Source organism: Macrosteles quadrilineatus, unplaced genomic scaffold, assembly GCF_028750875.1.
Source record: "Macrosteles quadrilineatus isolate MER2022 unplaced genomic scaffold, UCM_ALF_1.0 Scaffold_1__1_contigs__length_201487025, whole genome shotgun sequence".
Taxonomy (NCBI): Eukaryota; Metazoa; Arthropoda; class Insecta; order Hemiptera; family Cicadellidae; genus Macrosteles; species Macrosteles quadrilineatus.
Window position 1 is genome coordinate 4,140,061 of NW_026542594.1, and position 21,644 is coordinate 4,161,704.

Here is a 21,644-nt window from a genome sequence, read left to right on the forward strand (position 1 = left end):
ACCGAGCAGGTTTTTACATCCCTAGGGCCGAAAAATCAGCTGCCCGCTTACTTTCTTAAAACATAAATGCATATTAAATACTGTACACAATCAGTATCCATAGCATTGCAATAAAATTTCTTTATGGTCACACCGCCACCTAGCAACTATTTATTATTATTTTGCTGATTCCTCAAATTACATCTTCACATAACCTGAAAGTTGTAGTTGCGTTGACTACCAGTGTGTATTATTATTGTGCTGAATAGTGATAATAATAGGGTATAGTGTGGTGAAAAGTTAGCTTTCGTACCACGGACCAAAAATTGATTTGCAGTTCTCGATAGTCTTAAGTTCTCGACTTCGTCTCGAACTCAAAAACTATCTCCGGCAAAACCTCAATTTCGGCCCTAGGTACGAAATATAGTAGTTGCAATTAATAGTGTTGCAGTTATGCCGCTACAGGGAAAGTTATGCTGAAATGCACCGTTATGAAAATATGAACATTTAAAGTTAAACAAGGTATGAAAACTCGACCACACGGTTTAGATTGGAATTGTTCTGCAAGCCGCGAACGGCTAGGGAAAACAAGTTTGTAATGTACGCAGCCGTCTGTATTGTGAAGTGAGGGAAACCAGTCTTGCCAACGAGAACAAAAACTGTCTGTGTTCTTTAATATGAAATTCGCTAACAATAATTTGTGAGTTAGGGACTTAATATATCTGCCAAGTTAAACATAACAAACACTCTCACGATAATATTAATGTTGATCATGAGTCGACCTGCATCTGTCTGTTTATGTGACAAATCAGGGGATCTTGTTGGTTTTATGTACGTGCGTAACAAAATAGTGATACCTTAATGATATTTTTAAAAAATATACGGAATGGCTGGTTTGTTTATGACTCTTGGTGAGGATCTAGTCGTTCTGGTTTCCTTCAGTCTAAAGTATATTTGCAGTGACGTTTGGATTCAATATCACTTGAATTTAATTTTGTTATATAATAGTTTACTTATAAAACATGTGGTAAAAAAACAGTTTTTTATAAATTCATCTATAATTTCAGCGAAAAAAGTAACTACTAAAATTATATTGGTGCATTTCATGTCATGTTTAGGACACTTTATAAACAATTTGGGAACTGAAATAGATTGTTTAAACTTGTTTATAAACTTTAATTAGTCAAACGTAAAAAAAAGCTTTACCGTAGTCCTAAATCATAAACGCCTAGAGAAGAAGTTAATAAGCAGTTATAATTGTTGCTATGTACTGTACATTTAAACTTATATATTTAATATATTAATATATTTCATAAGTAAAGTTCATTTTGTGAACTATAATTATGAAATGTAACAGAGTAGGTATGAAATGTAACACCCTAATATATCTTTAATAAAAGTTATATCTTTCTTTTAATGTTTTATTTAATGACACTTAAGGTGCCGTGGTTACTAAACGTTGATGACGTTTGGTGTTAATCTTTTTCTTTATAACGTTATAAACGGCGTCTCGTTGTAAACACAAGTCATTTGCTCGACATCTTATCATCCCTTGCATTAGTCCGTAAACAATAATATTGTTATGTTTTATTCCACAGTGCAAATGGCGGGTTATTGAGATTTAATGCCGATAAAAAGATCATTTAACTTAACAAGTGTATTGATATATATAAAGTAGCCTAGAAACCCATTTATTATATTAAAAACAACGGGTTTAAACAAATAAATCACATCGTGGAAAAACATAATTCACCTCAAACCACATTTGACCTAAAATAGTGTCAGCACAGACACACGTTCACCCCAGGAATATCCGCGTGTTTATTAAGTTTATGAATTAGTTTTCTAGAGCCACTATATCAACAAACTAGGTTCACCCAGTTGACATAAGGGACAAAGTTAAACAAATTACAAATAACCAAACATGTAAATAGGTACTGTATCGTCAATTAAACAATGTGCACACACAAGTAAGGAAAAGTAATTAAAAGTGTACTTATCGAACCAAAACGTATATGCGGATGAATGTATTTTATAATAGGTTCATTGGAATAATATCCGTCTGGAAAACAAAGGTGTAAGAGGCCTCGTTTGTGAGAACAATGGCTTTACCACACGTGAGTGTCCCCACAATGGTCGTGTGAGGGGTGAGAATGGGCTAATACCGCTAATAGGGGTTAAAAAATCTATTTAAGCTAGATGTACTTGACTGGAGATTTAACTCTCGAAATAGAGTTGTATTCCTTGCAATCAAATGATTAAGAAAGGTTTTCTGTTATGTAATCACAAACGGACAAATACAATGTACACATTTATATTTAGGGATATTCATTCTATGCGTAACCATCAGAAAAGTATTTGAAACCATAAAGATAAATAAACTTATAACCTACGATGGAGAAATAAACTTTATCTTTACGTCCATATTTGCATAACATTTACTTCAAACATGTTATACATAATGTGAGCGGCTAATCAAACGTAAATACTTGTTAATTATGATCAAATTTATGATATTTAACATGAGCGTGGTTAGGAGAAGGACTTTAATAAAGTTAAAGATATTTTAACAATAATTATAGAGTGGCAAAATTAAAAATTCCATTCAGAGAATTAAACAATTGAAACTCGGCGGATACGTCTTAAAGACGGCTCAATGGGTTGTTTGTTATCGAAGGACAAAAACAACAGAGGTTATTTGCACAATTAAAAAGGCTTCAGAGCTAACGTAAGGTTTACAACAATAGAAGCACCAGCCGTTGTGGAAGGCTAATATTCCTAATGTATATTTCTCTTTGTATTTTACTGTCTGAAAGAGGGATTTCTTGAATGAATACGTCTCCTGCTCTTGAGGTAGGCTCTCTTATTTACGGCAGGGCTCCTGCAGAGAAATAAAAGGGCGAAAAATATCACTTAAGTATTTTAGTTAATCTAAATGAAATCCAGTTTCTTCGTAGCGAACGTTTGTAGTTTTCTACAGTGTGACACAGTAATTTTAAAATCGGTAAATCTTTAATAAAACATAGAATGATAAAGTTATGGCCATTGTATTCGCTTCTGCAGTATTACAGACCATAATCCATTAACATCCCAGCTGAAGAGAACTCAGTTGAACCTCTCGGAAAGTGATCTAGTATGGAAGTTATATTTTCTGTTATAGTTTTTAATTCTTAGTTAGTTAATGGTACCGTAAAGGTTTTCATAATAGTTAATATGCATTTTCCATCCTAGTTATGATATCTTATATAATTAAATATCAATATGGCGGCTCAACTTAACTAAGTAGAAAAGGCAACAAATTCAACAAAGGAATTTGGTTCTTCCTTCCATAGTTAATGTGTAGTCAAAGGTTTAGGTAATATTACTAATGAATAAGTAGTATGAAATAACATAATAATACATATACGAGGAAAACTTTTCATGGAGTCGTTAGTTTAAAAACAGGCCGCCGTCGCGTCGTGGCGGTAAAACCAGCTAGCAGGCAATACAAATAGGGCTGCTTAAGTTTTTGCCCAGATGAGTATTGTCCGCCGACCCATTGTCCCCTTGCCTCCAGGGAATGATTCCGCCCAACATTGTCACCTCAGTACCAAACTTTCCCACTTATCCCTCCCCAACCCGCAACTGCGGCAAAAGATACGCCTGGGGCCCCATAACCAAATGTAATGCTTGAGATCCGAAAAGGCAACAGTATAAAATTACATAGATATGTATCGTATATGAAAATCGGAACTTCGTAGGGGCACAATGATTAGATATGTGAATGTTAAGCATAAAACAAATTATCATAAAGAACACGAAAACACGAGCAATAGCTAATGGCATTGTTCAATGTTCTTGTTTCTCAACTGAAATGTAGTCAGTGAAAAGGACATGTTTTAAATAATATGATAATGGAAAACTTATGATTTTAAGCATTGAATTGAAGATAGTATAAGTATATAGCAATAAATAGATAGCGTATTCGAGAACTCTGCTTTCACCCGCATATAACGTAGAATATCGTTTACTACTTTCTCCACTTTAATTATTCAATACATTTTATACGTAATCATTTGTGTACATTGAAATATTTGAACATCAGTGTAGTAATACAGTAGTTTGACGTTTATTTTAATGGTGGAGGATTTTGGTATAAACATGTATTCAAACAAGTATGGAACTTATTTAATTACTAGTGTACAGGTCCGAATATTAATTAGGAAGGAAACATAATATATGTATAATCAGCCCAGCTCAACCTAAACCGTTTTTGGATACATAATAATAAAGACATTACTTGTCTCCCGAATTAAAAACTTCATTAAGCCACAGGGATACATTCAAAATTCTCATTTCCACTGGCGACTGTAAGTCGGAAATGGCTTAAACTTTCTGTTTTATTACCTTCGCTCTTTTACAAGATTAAAACTCCCATAATACTTTCGATCTAGACGTTATTAAATGTTGACAATGTTATTACCGTCTTTGTTATCACAAGATCATTAAAGATGGCTTTTTCACTCTGCGTCTCTTTTATGTTTAAGTTGATTAGAGACGTGAACAGTATAGAATACGGTGTCAAATTATTCTGAAAAGAGATTATTTTACAAATCAACCGGAAAACAGGCCCAGTTTAACGAGGGTACTATTTTGACCCGCAACCGCCAAAATGGGCATCTTTAATCAGTAATAAGTTTACTACCTTAATTTATTACAGCAATAATGTACTGGCAGTTTTCATATAGTCAGTTATACACTTAGCGCTTATAAGGGACATTATCCCAGGTAATGGGCACTAGACAGAAGGGAATATGGCTTAACTCCTAAGTGTAAGCAAGGTAATTATATCAATATTAGTGAGATATTGGAGCAAATGTTACCTCTGAGAGTTAGGTGACGTAAGGCATTATAACGATGTCTTAGATTTGTAGAAAAAATTGAATTAACCGGAAATATTTGATCTCATTAAGAAATAATCCATATATTATTAATGCTTACTTGAATATAATGTTATATTACGTTAATATTATTATTTATTGTGGTATCTTTAGACCAGTTTTCATAAATACTTTAAACAGATATTGGAGTTAGCTTTAAATTAATTAACCTACAGTAAAAAACTGATTTTCGAAGAGGTAAAATTTTAGGTGCCACCGAGATTTGAACTCGGATCACAGGATTCAGAGTCCAGAGTGCTAACCAACCACCATGGAACCACGTTAAATCGTCATCAAATAGTCGAGAAATAACTGTACAAATTACGAAAGACCTACTTAGCCGGAACACACACACACACACACACACACACACACACAGATCGTCACGTGACTTACTAACAACAATACGAGAGCAGTGAGTTTGGGGGGGAGAATAACTAATCAAGCTAATGCAGCCATTACAACGTCTTACATGAATGGAGAGAAAGGATCTTTGAAAAAGCAACTACAGTACTATCACCTTAGAATTCATAGTGGAGCGAATGGAAACTAACTTTAAACGTTGTGTTTCACAGGAGTTATTACATTGTTTTAAAATTCAAACAACCTCAAAACCATTGTAAATCGTTAAGTTAAGGTTAACCTCTTAAAACAATTCAGGCGTGGATTATAGAATGGATTGTACTATCTCAGGTTACGATAACTAACTATCCATCTTCTTGTATAACTAGCTGAACCTAATTTTCTAGGTTCTAAAGGGACATTAACACATAATAAAAGGGACAGGTTAAAAGTCGTACAATACTTATGTTTTACGTTAAAACTATGGACCAAGACTCGGTTTCAACTAGATGTAAGATTCGAGTACCTTGTAACCCTATAAACATATTTTCCTTTTCGCTCGATGAGCTTGGTATGTACTGTGAAGTATCCTTTCCTGGTACGAGTTGTTTTATGATTTCGTAGCCAATATTAATGCTAATCTGTTTTATTGACTGCTTAAATATATTTTGCAAAGAAAATAAAAAAAGACTAACAATACCGTGAGTGTCAATATTTATACGAGTACTAACCACGCTATAAGTTGACATGTACTACATTTTGTTAAACATAAAAAAAGTTTCGTAAATAAAGTATTGCATTATACAAGTTGCATGAGATCGTATAGCCTGGTAAAGAATGTAATGTTATGTGAGTGTAAGTTCGGAAAAAAGAGTTCTTAAATCATCATAAAAAGGTTATAAATTTGATTTGGCGAGATTAAGTTGTTTGGAAAGTAACGTGGGCTTGAGGGATCTAAACGGCTTCAAACCAATTCAAGGGGATTTGGCGTTCGGAGATTTCTGCGGAACGCAGTTTTATCTTTCAGTTATAAATGATTTTCCATCTCATGAGATAAAGATTTGCTTAGTACCCCTAATCGATAAATATCAAAGTAACTTTGACAGTGATTAATTGATTAATGAAACGTTTGGAGTATTCTCTCTAAAGGACGATCTGAGACATTTGCGAAGAATCTGGCTGATAGAAATGCGATTATCGCTCTGTTATTATAAGATACAATGTTGTTGTTTATTTGTACATTGTCAATTGTTTAACCCGACAAAAATCAGAGTAGCAAATAGGATACAGTGAGCCTACTTGTGTAACCTTTGGGTTGATGTTTATAAAAAGAATTATAACGGATACAACTGTGAAAAGTAGTAAAATAAAAGTTCTTTAACATAGGTATTCTTGGAATACCTCTGCTCCAAGAAAAATTCAAACTAAGCGAATATCATTTGTGGGATTGGATTTAACTAAAATATTTCCCTAAACATATCACAAGTAATTCACTTTTAAATAACATTAGGTTTAGAATACATTATTGATTTTATGGAAAAGGAAGCAGTATTTTTTAAACGAGAGCAGTAGGCCTATAGTGTGTAGTAAGTAAGTAACAATAAACGTTTTAATCTGATCAAAATAGATCCATACACATGAATTTACTTTATCCCTATAAAAATAAAACGCGTAAGAAACATTTTGACGGAATTTACGTGATTACTTCAAATGTTTCAAAATTGTTTATGAATTTGTTGAATTTGTAAGAACAAACTTGTGAAAGGGTACAGCAAAAGGCCAAAATGTTATTTATATTTTTATGAGAGGGTTGATGAGGTAAAAAAAGAAGCACACACAATGTCGAACAATCTAAAATATAATTTCCTAGTAGAAATTTCAGCAAAAGTTGTATCATTAATACCTTACCCTTAAGCGATATAAATAATTTCAAAAACTAGTGGTATTCAGTTATTAAAAAAATTATTGTAGTAATAACAATCAATTGAAAAAATCGTGTTTAATAAGGGTATTCACTGAAAGATATACTTTTTACAGAAACCAAGTTAAATCCTCAAAAGAAAGTTGATTATGAAAGCAATCAGCTTACAGGATCCAACACCCTCCGGGAGGTATTAACGCAATTTAAAATGTACCTGCGAATGTTTTACTTAACTCAAAGTTTGTTTAACCATTTCTTAAAATAAACTTATAATATTTCAACTATTATGCTTGAAAATTAAAAATTAAAATGGTATCGTCGTGGAATCATCCAACAATAATGTAACCGTCGAGTATGTATGTGGTTCTAATATAGAAGGACATAAGATCAGCCATAACAGACAGAACATCAAAGAATGTCTATAAATTCAATATAAAAATGAAAGGCATAACTCTAAGGAGAAACATTTATTCTAGATGAAAGTAAAATCTTGCAATAAGTTTATTTATCTGTACGTAGTTTTCCTTTCCAAGGCAAGCAATAAGACAGGTCGGCACGCGAGACAGATCTCAAAACATATGGCAGTGACAGTTCATATTGCCCGTAATTTCTTCTGCCCTATTTAGCCGTTGAATTTCCTTAAATACATTTCAGTCATACGTTGGGGTTTAAAAAAGTTAGAGGAGTTTAGGATATGACTCCTCGTACCAAAATAAATATAAACACATGCACTAATATGAAGGCCTGAAGGCATATGGATACGAAATACATATTATGAAAGACAGCGAAAGCCCGAAAAGGCATATTTACCTAAATGTCGCCATTTTGACTTTATCCAGGGAATTATAATATTTTTTATGTCCAAATAAAGGGGATATCATATTACTTGTTGTGATTTATTTGTAAAAAAAACAGCAGAGGTAAGCTAAATAATAAACTTCAATGGCACACATTCTATGGTAACATCTGAAGACAAGTATTTTCCTTGACGTTATTTAGAAATACGGTAAAATTTGTTGGCGTAAAATATTCGTTTAATAGGTCTTTTTCATTGGCAAACGTTCCCCTTGATCTGTTTCCAAAATAAATTTAAAAAATCCAATGGATATTCATTAGTTTGTTAAAAACAAAGTAAAATACTTAGCGATTGCTAAGCACATTTAAATCATGCACATACGGTTCCATGGTGTAATGGTTAGCACTCTGGACTTTGAATCCAGCGATCCGAGTTCAAATCTCGGTGGAAACTAAGATATTTCATTTCAAATCTTAATATTCTACGAATAGTTTAAAAGGTAGAACATTTTTGTACAAATAAGACGAGAAAGAATGCTACAAAAGAATTAAATATACAATTAGGTGAGGTGACGAAATGTATAGGCAGTCTCAAGGTAGTGGACGGACCAGCGGGGATTTATGATGAATTGTAATGTTTAACTCTTGCTTTCAACGGTTAAAGTGACTAAAAAAAGAGAATAAAGATGTACCAAGTAAACAAAATTTGTACTTGCAGGTATCATTAGAAATACTGTTTGATTAATTTGTCATTAAATTTATCTTTGATTTGTTAATATACCGTAAGCATTGACTAAGGAAACAAAGTTTTGAATCTTTTTCTTTTTTCATTAATTTTTTGTTTTTACTATCGGTTTTGTACATTGATGTATTAATTATACCGTAGAAACATATCATTACGAATCCAAATACAAAAGTCGTTCAATTTAAAAATGAAAGGTTTTCTTTAGGATGATAAAGCTTGATAAATTTACGCCAATCTTATATAACACAAATGTTGATGTTTCTCACAATTGAAAAAAATTTTATTTGTTAACATATTAGCTGGAGGTTGATTGTGCTAACCTATTAGTAAATTGTAAACAGTATAATACGTATAAAGACGTAGTAATTTTGCCACGAGTAAATATTATTAGGTATACATTAATCGTTAAGCTGCCGCACACAATGGCAGCTTCGTTGCCGTAGTAGTTATATTTTACTGTTAATATTTTGGTAGAGCATATTTTAAAGTTTTGAGCGATTATGTGCTAATTTATTAATTGAATTTAACATTTATGAAGGTTTTATTTGTTTCCCTTCTACAACAGGGACATTTCTTTTAGGTGAATTATAAATTCTAATGACAAACTCATATTAAATGTGTATTCAAACTCTTAAGAAACTATAACCGAACAAAAATACATGCAGGTTGTATAAAACACCGTTTTTTACTCTCGCTTGCGGATTTAACTTATTGGGTTATGTTTTAGACGAATCACATTGCATTGCAGCACTTCACAACACAAAGGGTTCAAAAATGCATTTCAAAATTATGATTACAGATTTGACCAATTATAACGGGAACTATTTGACCGTAATGGTTTTATCGTTTGATCAGGTTCACATACGGTGCTGTCACGCAGGTTATTAGCTTGGATGAAACGAGCTAGTTTGGATAAACACAGCGGTAAAGCTAACAACACTACAATAAACCATCGTAACGACGTTAGTCCACGGCCTGTATGATATCAGTTACTGCGACATCAACCTGAATGGCAATCATGTTTCAATTGCAGTAACAATCCTCCCTACAGCTAGCGCACAAAAAATCGCTATTTGGAAACGTTTAGCTGCTAATTTACTTTGGTTAGTTGAATCATGTCGTTGACGTGGGCAGATTAAATTGATAACGAAACATTTGAATGGTTTCTAGACAATTGAATCCCTAATAACCTATTGGGAGTTAAGTAGTAAACAGTAACAGGCTTTGAAGATGATTTTTTTGTAGTATGAGAAAAAAATTTTACGCTGTTTTAAGTAATAAATTAGATCTTTAAGTCTAAAGATTTTACCATGCAGCTCTGTGTGAAGTATAGGTTTTATTTATTCTTAATAAACAAGCTAGCATAGAAAACATTGTACATTAAACAATTTGTAGGCTACACTTACACTGTGGCACATAAATATTTTACACACACATATTTAAAACACGTTTTTAAGGCACATATTTCAATGCATTTCTGATCCTTTCTATGCAGCAAATATAACATGACAGTTCGTTCAATCATAAAAAATAATATCGTATAAACGTTAAAAAACAAGTTAAGAATTAAATCACCTATAAAGCAGTAAAAAATCATGAGAAAATACAGAAAACCTTTTAGGTATCTAAGGAAAGTTATGAAATATCATATAATAAAATCGCATAGAATCAACCAAATTTAATAATTGGTTACTCATTGACATTAATAAAGTAATCACTTAAAAAAAACGATTTACTGATACACTGTTAAAGGTAATACTTATCAGTTTCCCAGGTACATATACGAAAAAACATAATGAGAGTGTAATTAATTTTGGCTCATCTGATATTTTGAACTAAATACTAACGTTTACATAGTGTATTACGATTTGTATTAAAATGTTAAGGTTCCACCGAGATTTGAACTCGGATCGCTGGATTCAAAGTCCAGAGTGCTAACCATTACACCATGGAACCGTTAGTGATGCATGTGTATGTGCTTAGCAATCACTGTGATTGCCAATCAAATTAATGGAGCTAAATTTTCATTGAACACATCTCAAGGCAAACGCTTGTCGAAGAAAATAACTTGATAAACTTACTTTTTTACCAAAACCACTTTACCGTAACCAATAACCATAAATTGCTTTAAACTTGAATACAAAATTTAATAGTGTTCCAATTTACGACTTGTTTACTTGTCTGCAGAAGCTGTCATAAAAAGTGTGTCCTAAATACAAATAAACAAAAGTGTATTAAATATCAAATTACTATCATGTACATAAACGAAATAAATGAAAGGGCACAATTTTCATTACGGTCGTCATTTAGAGCTTAAAAACATACAATTTTGTATACTAAAATAATTTGGTATACAATTATATATTTTATACATATTATTTTTGTAGACAATTAAAACTCCTGTGTTATTTTTGGGAGAGAAAAAACTGTTGTAGTTTGCTTGACCCGATACTATCACCATTTTATAAAAAAAAAAAAAAACATTGTTTCCCTTCATGGTACAGTAGCAGCAAACCTAAGTACGGTACTAGTTAAATCAAGTGTTATTTAAATGGGAATAAATATGACTTGCTTATGAAAATATTTTTGTAAAAATCCATTCCGACAAATTGAATTTCCAAGTTTGTTTGGATAACCTTTGACTTCAACCAATGATAACCTTGATAATGTTTGTATTTTTTACCTATCATCTAATAATGACCAGCTTGTGTACCAACTACAAATTAACGTTGTATAAGCAAACGACACTTTGAATTTATTTCAGGTTTCCCATTCAGTATTACAACAGTACTACAAATAGATGGAGTAACAAATGATAATTTTAGCGGTCAACTAAATATTTGGCTGAGAGAATGTACGTTTTAAACAAGAGTTTTGGCTATACCGATTTGTTATTAACATTATACAACTTAATGTATGCACACTTTGTAATTTCAGGCATTTTATATATTTTTTTCATTTAGGAAGATAATAGAAACTTCAGCAAAAAGAGTAATGTAGTCAATTTCCAGTATTTTTCCTCGGGTGGTTTATTCAGGGTGTATTTTACGCAACACAAATTAAATGTTCTTTAAATGTACGACAAACAAACTCATAGGTTGGTATCCCTGTTTTCTATACTTCCCCTTTGACAACGGTATTTTCTATCGAGCGATTATAAATGTCGTGTATCTTCCCAAAGTATCAACCAATCAAACTTAGTACTGTATGATCTTAAAATTTGTATATTAGTTTTTGAAATTGTGAGTTCACATAACTCCTTACAGAAACGCTGCAAACATTATGAAATTAAAGATAATTGTATATACATAACCTGCAGCCTGATACGTAAAACTATAGAGCACGGCCAACCTGAGTACCTGTGTGAGAAACTTCTCTCTCGCCAAGATGTCTCTGTCCGCAGCACGAGACAGGACAAGTTGTTGCATGAAGTTATGGTTTAGAGTCAGACATGAAGTGGGGAGGCGCGCCTTCTCATACTTCGGCCCTACCATGTATAATGCTCTCCCCGATCAAGTAATAAGGGCCAACTCTTTGAACACTTTTAAAAAAAGGTTAAAGGAATATTTGTTTGCTAAAAGTAGTTGTGTAAAGTAAATGTATGTTTTTATTGTTAATTGGTCTAGTCCTAGTATTGCAGATTCTGGTTATTTTAAGTAATGTTTGTTATAGATTTTTTATTTTATTTTAAGATTGTTAAATAGATTGTTGGTATGGATTGTTTTACATTGTTTTCGTAGATTTTTTATATATTGTTTTATAGTTAGTTTTTATGAATAGTTTATTAGTATTAAGGAAAAGAGTTATTTTGAAAAGCAGAAATAATATTGTATCTGAAAAACGCTTGCTAAATAAAGACATTATTATTATTATTATTATTATTATTATTATTATTGTGGTTTAACGGCTAATAGATAAAAAAATATTAAAACACATTTCACCTAAGCCACAAGGTTTACTAATACTATACCACTTTACAATACTTTATAATATACTTATTCATAATACCATACTTATACTAATAGGTTATAACCAGGTCATCGCAAATATAGGCCTACTGTAAAGACCCGATCGAAAACATTTAAAAATACTTTTTTATCCGGCGACATGGGGTAACTTTAATCCAAAGTCCAAAAAGAATTACAGCTCAGTAAAACATCAACTTAAATATGTTTATAAAATATTTACTTCAGTTTTATTAAAAGTAAAATAAAGAAACGTAGATTAAATTTTTTACAATTACTATTCTGTTAAATTTTGAAAAAATGAAACTCAAGCAATCTTCCATTATGAAATATATTTTCTGACAAGTACTTATTTTTGTAAAAAGACCTACATATATAATTTTAGTTGGCTTGAGGTATTTTATCTACAATACTACTGATAAAAAAAATAAACCATAACTCTGTTTTTAGAGTCTAAAGCACAAGCTTATACATAAAACTTGTTTTCAAAATAATTATATTTTGAATCGATTCGTAGCTTAATTACTTCACACTATAACTTGTGTAATATTAGTTCTTGTATTAGAGGTTTGAAAATATATTGTTTAAAAAGAGATGCAATATAATGTACGGCTGTAAGTAAACAGCCAGCTCTGGGATTTACTAAACGTCAATCCAATTCTCAGCGTTTGGCTGCCTCACGTTTCCGTTAAACCGGGCTAAAGATTGTCAAACTCTTCAAGTTATATCCTTTAAAAATGACTTTTTCATATAGCTTTCATAACTACTCATTAGTTTTAGATTAGATTTTTCATATTTTATCTCCAAACGTATTATAAATTAATTACGATGATAATTCTATTTATAAGTAAAACTAATGAAAAACATGTGCCAAATACACGTGTTTCGTTTTAGTGTAACGTTCCACAGATTGTAATATAAACAATGACTCGCAATAGTAAAGTGGTATGAAGCTGTGAGGTACACGACTTGGTCAAAGTTAACATATTATTCAAACTAACACGTGTAACTCTGTTCTAACACACAACACTGAAACTTACGGAGAAAGTTACATACAAGATTTTCACAATACCATGATTATTAACGTAAGTAAACGTTTCAAAATGCAATAATCCCTTGCCGAAACCCATATTGAAATATATACAGGGTGTTTTTTTTAAAACTTGCATCTTTATTTATGTATAAAAGATAGAAATATGCAGTTTGCGGGAATCATCTATTGACGTAGGGGACCCATTTTTTTGATATTCAACGTTACATTCACATTCCCACCTTTCCCCCCCTGCCCACAACTTAATTTTTGTTTATAGCAAGGTTCCCCTTGTGACATATCAAATAAAAGATCATGAAAAAAGAAAGTGTTTGGTAAAATTTATTTTTCATTTGATATGTCACAAGGGGTACCTTGCTATTTAAAAAAAAAATAAGTTGGTGGTCAGGGGGGAATGGGGGGAAATGTGAATGTAACGTTGAATAAAAAAAATGGGCCCCCTACGTCAATAGATAATTCCCGCAAACTGCATATTTCTATCCATTGCGGTTTTTACATAAATAAAGATGCAAGTAAAAAAAAAAACACCCTGTATATTGTTATTAACTTAAGATAACTGATGTATGTATAATTGTGCAAACATAAAATATTTCATAAAATCTTGGAACACTTTGGGAAAACACTTTACTTATGTTGTACCTTTATTTGTTTCGGGTGTTCGTTTTTTATGAGTTCCCTTACTAAGCGTTTATAATTTTAAAATTCACTTCAATCATCAGAACTTATGATACAGTAACCAGTAACTTTATTAATTGGTGCAATACAAACACTCACCAAGTAAATGTTTATACAAGTTTGGAGGTTGTGAAGAGAAATTTAGTTTTAAGAACATGTTCAGATAAATAAGGGTCAGTTATCTTTGAACGTTTAGGTGGTTGTGGTTAAACTATCTTAAACATGTTTTGTTATCTAAGCATAAAAACCAAAATTGAACACTGGAAAAATTGAGAACTTTTGCCAAATCTGCATTTGAGTTTACATTTACAAAATCTCTCATTATATTTACCTGTGGTGGGGTTAAAAAATCAATTTGTGACCATGTCTAAAATAAACATAAATGATATTCCAGCCGGTAAAGAGTTAAATAGTTTGAGCAACAATACAGAAGTTGGTTTGAACAACAACAGTTCTTTTCTTATATTTATATCCATATGTTATGTAGTAAAGAGTGTTGAAGTAAAACCAGAGCAAAATAGACTAACAGAATAACTAAATACTATTAGTTATAGAGTAAGCTGTGTAGTTATGCAAGTCAATATGCAACATGAAATGTTGTACTTAACTCATAAAAAGCATAGTTGTGTTTTATATCGACATTTTGAAGGATTTTTTCACGATTTAAAGTCAAGAATAAATTAAGTAAAAAGATATAAACTAAATTTATCTTAAAAGCATAGTAAAAGTGAATTAATTTAAGTGATTAATATAAAACTAAAACAAAAAATGTTACATACTCTTGTAAATGAAAATAAAATATTGAATACATCTCGTATAACATTTAATTAAAAATATTCCCTACACAGACCGACATCAAATTTACTGAGCGAGATTCAACAGACGGACCGTGTCAACATTGTGTGCAAGTCGATTCCACGGCTGTTTAAAACACGTATGGCTTAATTCTTTACTTCTAGAGCCATAATACATCATTCACCAGACTTTAATGAAGTTATTGTTATTAATATTTGTTTATATATTAATACATTTGTGTATCTCTTACAGGTTTCTATTTAATTTGTATACACACAAATACAGATTTTGGATTAGAAGATTTTATGTTTCACATATGAGACGTGCGTGTTCTTTGAGGTTATATAGTTATAAAACGTAAAAATAAAAATGACAATATAACAAGATAATTAATAGCTAAATTTGCTCTTTATTAATTCATTAATTAAAATTAAATTAATTCATTCTAAATTCCATCACATTGTTAGAATCTAAGATATTGACCAGGATTTTATTTAGTTTTTTTTTTATTAATAACTAACTTAGAAATTTAAAAATATAACAAATTCAAATCGGCTAGGTTTGAACCCCAAACCTTTCGGTTGGTTATTTTATTATATTTCCGAGCGCGACAGTGTGCCGAATAAAAAACCATTTTAAAGATTGATTCAAATTTGAATTGATGACGTTAAATCACAATAATACACTGAGGACTACAAGAATTGTAATCTAACATACAAGAGGAATATTTTAATAAGAAATTGTTTACTGTTAGACTTTGAAACTTAGTTTACCCACCATCATGGTTGATTATTTATTGAACCATAAGTCCATGACCTAATTACTAGGGTTCTAAAATATACCAGGTTGAATTGTAACAAATTAGTGTGAATACTAATTCTAGAAGATGTAAGTTTCTTGAATGGATCAGTTTTTTTGTGTGTCCACGCCGATTTAATTTTAAAGGTAATACTAACACTTTAAAGTAAAGCGGTCCAAACTCATTAAATATGTTGTGAATAAACCGGGAATCGAACTCGGCCCTCCCAAACCGAATACCAGAATATTATAATATATAAGACAGTTTTTGAGTTTTTGAAAATTATTGTGAAGTACCTTAATAGCACTTTTCGTATTGACACGTTAACGGAATAATCCACCGTCTATATCCTTTAATATTTTTTACAAAATCTAAGCAGTAACTAAAATGGTATACTCAATTTAGCTGCAGAAAAAAAACCGGAATATCATATGAAATATCAAAGAAAATGTACATAAAAATCGTTGCTTCAGCAGGCCTAGTCTATAGATAAATATACAGATTAATTTAAAGTAGGCCTATGTGAATTTGTAATATAAAAAAAAACAAAGAAAGACAGATAACCAATCGTTTATATTATTCGTCGAGATATTCATATACATGTGTTTTTACTTACACTAAACCACAGATTTGAAAAGGGGAATCTTCTTACCTTAAATAAAAAAACAATGTTATATTAATTGCAATACATTAATAAATATTGATTTATCAATCACATGATACAAGTGGCTATAAGTTTATAATATAGTACTGTATGTAGTATTTTTATAATGCATATAAACAATTTAGATTTCGAAACTCATTTCATAATAAAACAATTGTTATGGAATCTCCATAATACCAACAATAGTAGCTATTTTACAGTCGAATTAATCAAAAGCATAACCGGTTTCATATTTGCACTTGCTGCTAAATAACAATAATACGAACAATTTTGATGTTTAGTTATTATAATATAGTATTATAATATACTATTATTATAATATAGTTTATAATTCATACCTCATACATCACGTATAATGTTTTATGCATTATTGAAAAGATGCAACTTAAAATTGTGATGTATTGTAATTATATACTTATCATGTTATTAAAAGTATGTATCAGAACAAACTAATTATATACGATATATTATAAATGTTATCATTAAGTACAATCATTTTATATCCTAAACGTTAAATGTAGAAATAAATATATCATAACAGTACGCAAACTACCAAAGGGGGAATAAATAATGATCTTCACATCAAAGGAACTTTACTGAAACTTCGAGATAGCTTAAAAACATAAATGCGTCTTTCTCGAGATGAAATCTTTAAAAACAAACATAAAGGGAACAATATTTCTCATAAAACGCTTCGGCGACCTTCTTAATTGGAGTTAAAGAAGCGCAATAATTTCGGTGGAACAAAGAGGTTAATGGACTTTGACATTCTTGTCATAAGGGGGCACCTGCTGCTCCTTCTAATAACTTCTCTTTTTACGCTTATAAAATAAAGCTACATTCCTATTGACATTTCTGTTATTAGGTAATTTTAGTGTAATTTTAGAATGTACAACTTTTACTTTGTAATTGGACAACATGTTCATATAGCACATGTCTACTAGCTACGTTGTAGCCAAATTGTTCCTGCAACGAAGAAATTATTTAATACAACATTTATTGACACAAGATTACAACATGCTAGCAACATATTGCATATTTCTTGTACAGTTAAAAATCTATTTCAATTAAATGTCTCCACCTAATCCTCTTACAGTTCAGCAATATTAAACATAAAGGTACTGAGTTAACTTTGTGGTCAATATTGCCAATACTATTTATTTCGAGGACGCACCAGTAAACAGCTTAAAATCACAAACAATACACCTATAGTAGCAGCTATCATTCTCGAAACAAATATTGTGGAGGTGTTATGCGTTTACTCTTATTTGATACTTCCTAGAGTATAAAATACAATTTAAAACACATTTTACAGCAACCAATAATACATAGTTTAAAGACAAAATGAGACTAGGTATTAAAAATGAGAACTTTTAAAGTAATTGGAGAGACACACTATTGAATACGGTTCTAGAAATTACCATATTAAGGCATTCAGGTTAACTCCATAACTCTTTTAATTATTTTTTTATTGAGAACTCATGAGATAATTATAAAGCAGATGTTTCGAGGTCAAAATAATTTATGAGAATCGTTTTAGTCTGGTGAAGTTCAAAAGGCAATGCTTTCAAGGATGACACAATTTAAAAGAGTAAAAATATATCTTTTAGCGATTACAAAGGGCGCAATATTCTCGCTCAGTGAACCTTTTAATTGGGGTAAAACGAGTTCAAAGAAGCGAGAAAACTTTACTGATTGCCCGGATTGAGAGTCTGAAGTGATTGATAACTTTGGGCAAAAGACTTTCACACCCAGGAGAGGTCTTTACTGATGGTTCCTATAATGTCGGGAAGCTGATTGCAATCCTTGTTTAGGTGGAGAAATTCAAACTACATTTAAATAAATTAACAAACTTTATTCTTTGGTAATTAGTATTACCACTGAATTCTATAGTGAGAATTCAAAATAATTTGTATAGGAATTAGTTGTTTAAATGAAAGTAGGCAGGAATAGAAGTGCATACCTAAGTGGGGATGTTTCGATAAATTACGCGTGTGTTTAAATATATATTCCTTTGAGTTTACTCGAAATAACTTCTTTGAAAAACATAATTTTAAATTGACTAAATTATCAATTGAATAAAAGTAAAGTATCAGGGGAAAAATTCATGATTCGCTAAAAACAAAGCCAATGAATACAAGTTATCCTGCTATTGATAACACATTTTAAAGTTTATATTAACATTATAAAAAATATCATAATGTTTACAAAAGCACTAAGACGATTTCAGGTTTGTACTTGTAGATGGAAAAATAAGCAACAATCGTAGTATGTTTTACAAAACGACCTTAGACTTACTTTTAAAATACTGAAATAACTAAAGATTGCCCGTTGTATTTTTTTAAAGCTCTGCATAATATCTCGGCTACATTAGTCATACTCATAATGTTGACATGATGCTCATAGCTGTGTCGCTTATAGGTGTTTACACTTTTGAAGTAAAATTCCTCGTACTAAAGGAAACTCGCAATGATATAATAACAATATAACTTGTACGAATTATTGTTATTTACTGACAACAAACTACTTATAAAAAAATCTTTATTGAATTATTCATAGAAAAGGCGTTGACCACAAACTATGGTCTTAAACAAGTTAAAATTAAAAATTAATATAAAATATTTCGCCCCCGGGTGGGCTCGAACCACCAACCTTTCGGTTAACAGCCGAACGCGCTAGCCATTGCGCCACGGAGGCCGATGTTGAAAGGCAATCAATAAAGGTTCACCCAAATTTTAATTGATTATGTTAAGCCACAGTAAAATGCAGATATTCATAAAGATTGGAAAAAAATACTTTAACGAATAATTTGTGTTAACTGTTGCTTACGAAGCGTGGTTAGTGCCATGCACAGAAAAACAAATGTTACACACGACTGGTGTTGGACATGTGAAAGAATTATATTTTTGGGGGAATATACTATTATGGATATGATTCATTCTGAGTAATACGGTATTATGTAAGGAAGTGTGCATTATTAGAATTATATAACAAATTAAAAGCATTAATAGGTAAATGTATGTAAAAGTTATTACGTTAAATTGTAAAAAGATGGCAATGGCTTATGATTCAAAACCCTAGATTTTTGTCCATTGAAGGGAATGTTTTAAATACAAACTACTGTATTGATATTTGGCTGTTTTTGGCTTGTTTGGTTATGTGGGAATGATGTTTGTAAAAATACATATTTTATTGTAATATCATATAAATATTTAAATAATTTATCAATTCAATTTACAAATTCAAATAAACCTTCCCTTATATGCATACATAAGTACTCAATAATAAGGAATGCATATTAAATGATTAGTGAAACTTTTTTGTAAATTCAGATAAATAAAATAAATTTAGTTTGCAAATTTACTGCGACATAGGTAGTAATAAATACTGAATGGTTCAATGCATTAACTTTTTTGAAAGAAAATTATCAATGACTTTCACAAATTGTAATGTTTTACTTTATAATGATGTGGTTCTTCTAAACTTTCGACCTTTTAAATCGAGGATGAAAATTGAATACGGTGTTCGTAGGAAGGAATGTTCAAGTTAGCCACCATTTTCCGGAATTGCGGCCATGTCTAAGAACGTACACATATTTGTTTTTCGTTAGGACGAAAACTAAGTAAAGTGAAGTCCCCGATTTAAAGTTGTCTGTATATCTAATTCAGAAATACTAATGTTGGCACAGTTAAGTTGTCCAACCTGTAAAATTTTGTATTCATGTTTACTTGTCTTGGAGAAATATTTTAAAAAGTTAAGTAACCGTAACCAGAAGTTCATGTTATTGAATTTAGCATGGTTCAAAGCATCATCTTAGTTTTTAGACTGCAGATTAAACGATAAAAATAATTAAAACAACTTGAAATTTTATTACAACAAAAATTTAAAGAAAAATATTATCTCCCTATGATCTTATATTGTAATTTTTGAATTGATAGGAAATAGTAACTTAAATTAAAATCAAAAGAAATTAATAAAATCAAATTAAATTAATTATAGATAAACGTTTGGCAATTGTTAATGGAATATTAATCATAAACATGTATACAAGGAATAATATAAAAATAAGTACTTTTAAATAAGTTACTCATACTTTTTAATGTTGACCCTCGTGCACGCATTAAGTATTGACAATTGTTTATACAAAGACGTATACTAATGGGATTCTCCAAAATATTTCGCCCCCGGGTGGGCTCGAACCACCAACCTTTCGGTTAACAGCCGAACGCGCTAGCCATTGCGCCACGGAGGCTACGGACTAAATGTGTTTTTACATTTTTAACGTATTTACTCAATAAACTTTCTTACAAAAAAATACTGCTACTAAATATAAACTTAAACACTACATTTTCGGAAAATTTACGCAGTTGTATTAGAATATTAATATATTGGAAATTAATTTGTTTTTCAATACAAGTTTAACATGTTTGAATATATTGTACCCAATATCGTGCAGAATTCACTAGATTATACGTAAAGCCGTTCTTATCCTATCTAACCAATGTAATTGACTTATTTATTACGGTCTTATAAGAATCCCAGTCCAACATTTCTCTTACTTACCTTTATTTGTTGACCTGATCATTTGCATGGAGCATTTTAGTTCGATATTTTATCCAACGATCGTATTGTCTTGATAGTCTTTGTTTTGTATACTGGGGCAATATTACGGCCAACCAAATGTACAAGCATAGTTGTAACACATTGACATAACACTCAAAACATGTTCTCTAAATTATATTTTAGCCGTTCGAATGTCCAACAGTAATTAAAATTACTTTCTACTAAGAAATCGCATTACACAACGATCTTTGTAGTTACCATTATTCAATTGGCAAATTTTCAGATTGTCTAATTAATATCGAGGTTCCATGGTGTAACGGTTAGCACTCTGGACTCTGAATCCAGCGATCCGAGTTCAAATCTCGGTGGAACCTAATATATTTTATGTTTTGGCTAAATAGGTACCTAGACATTTAAATACTTTTAAAATG

The 21,644-nt window shown here is 31.0% G+C and overlaps 4 non-coding genes across 4 annotated transcripts; 1 reads left to right on the top strand and 3 right to left on the bottom strand.

The window, feature by feature from the left end:
• The first annotated feature begins 8,338 nt into the window (after positions 1-8,338).
• On the top strand, positions 8,339-8,410 carry Trnaq-uug (transfer RNA glutamine (anticodon UUG)). The gene has a single exon. It is a non-coding gene; the product is annotated as a tRNA-Gln (tRNA).
• A 2,175-nt stretch (positions 8,411-10,585) lies between these two features.
• Positions 10,586-10,657, bottom strand: Trnaq-uug (transfer RNA glutamine (anticodon UUG)). Its single transcript has one exon. It is a non-coding gene; the product is annotated as a tRNA-Gln (tRNA).
• Positions 10,658-19,274: 8,617 nt separating this feature from the next.
• On the bottom strand, positions 19,275-19,347 carry Trnan-guu (transfer RNA asparagine (anticodon GUU)). Its single transcript has one exon. It is a non-coding gene; the product is annotated as a tRNA-Asn (tRNA).
• A 1,482-nt stretch (positions 19,348-20,829) lies between these two features.
• On the bottom strand, positions 20,830-20,902 carry Trnan-guu (transfer RNA asparagine (anticodon GUU)). Its single transcript has one exon. It is a non-coding gene; the product is annotated as a tRNA-Asn (tRNA).
• Between the last annotated feature and the right edge of the window lie 742 nt (positions 20,903-21,644).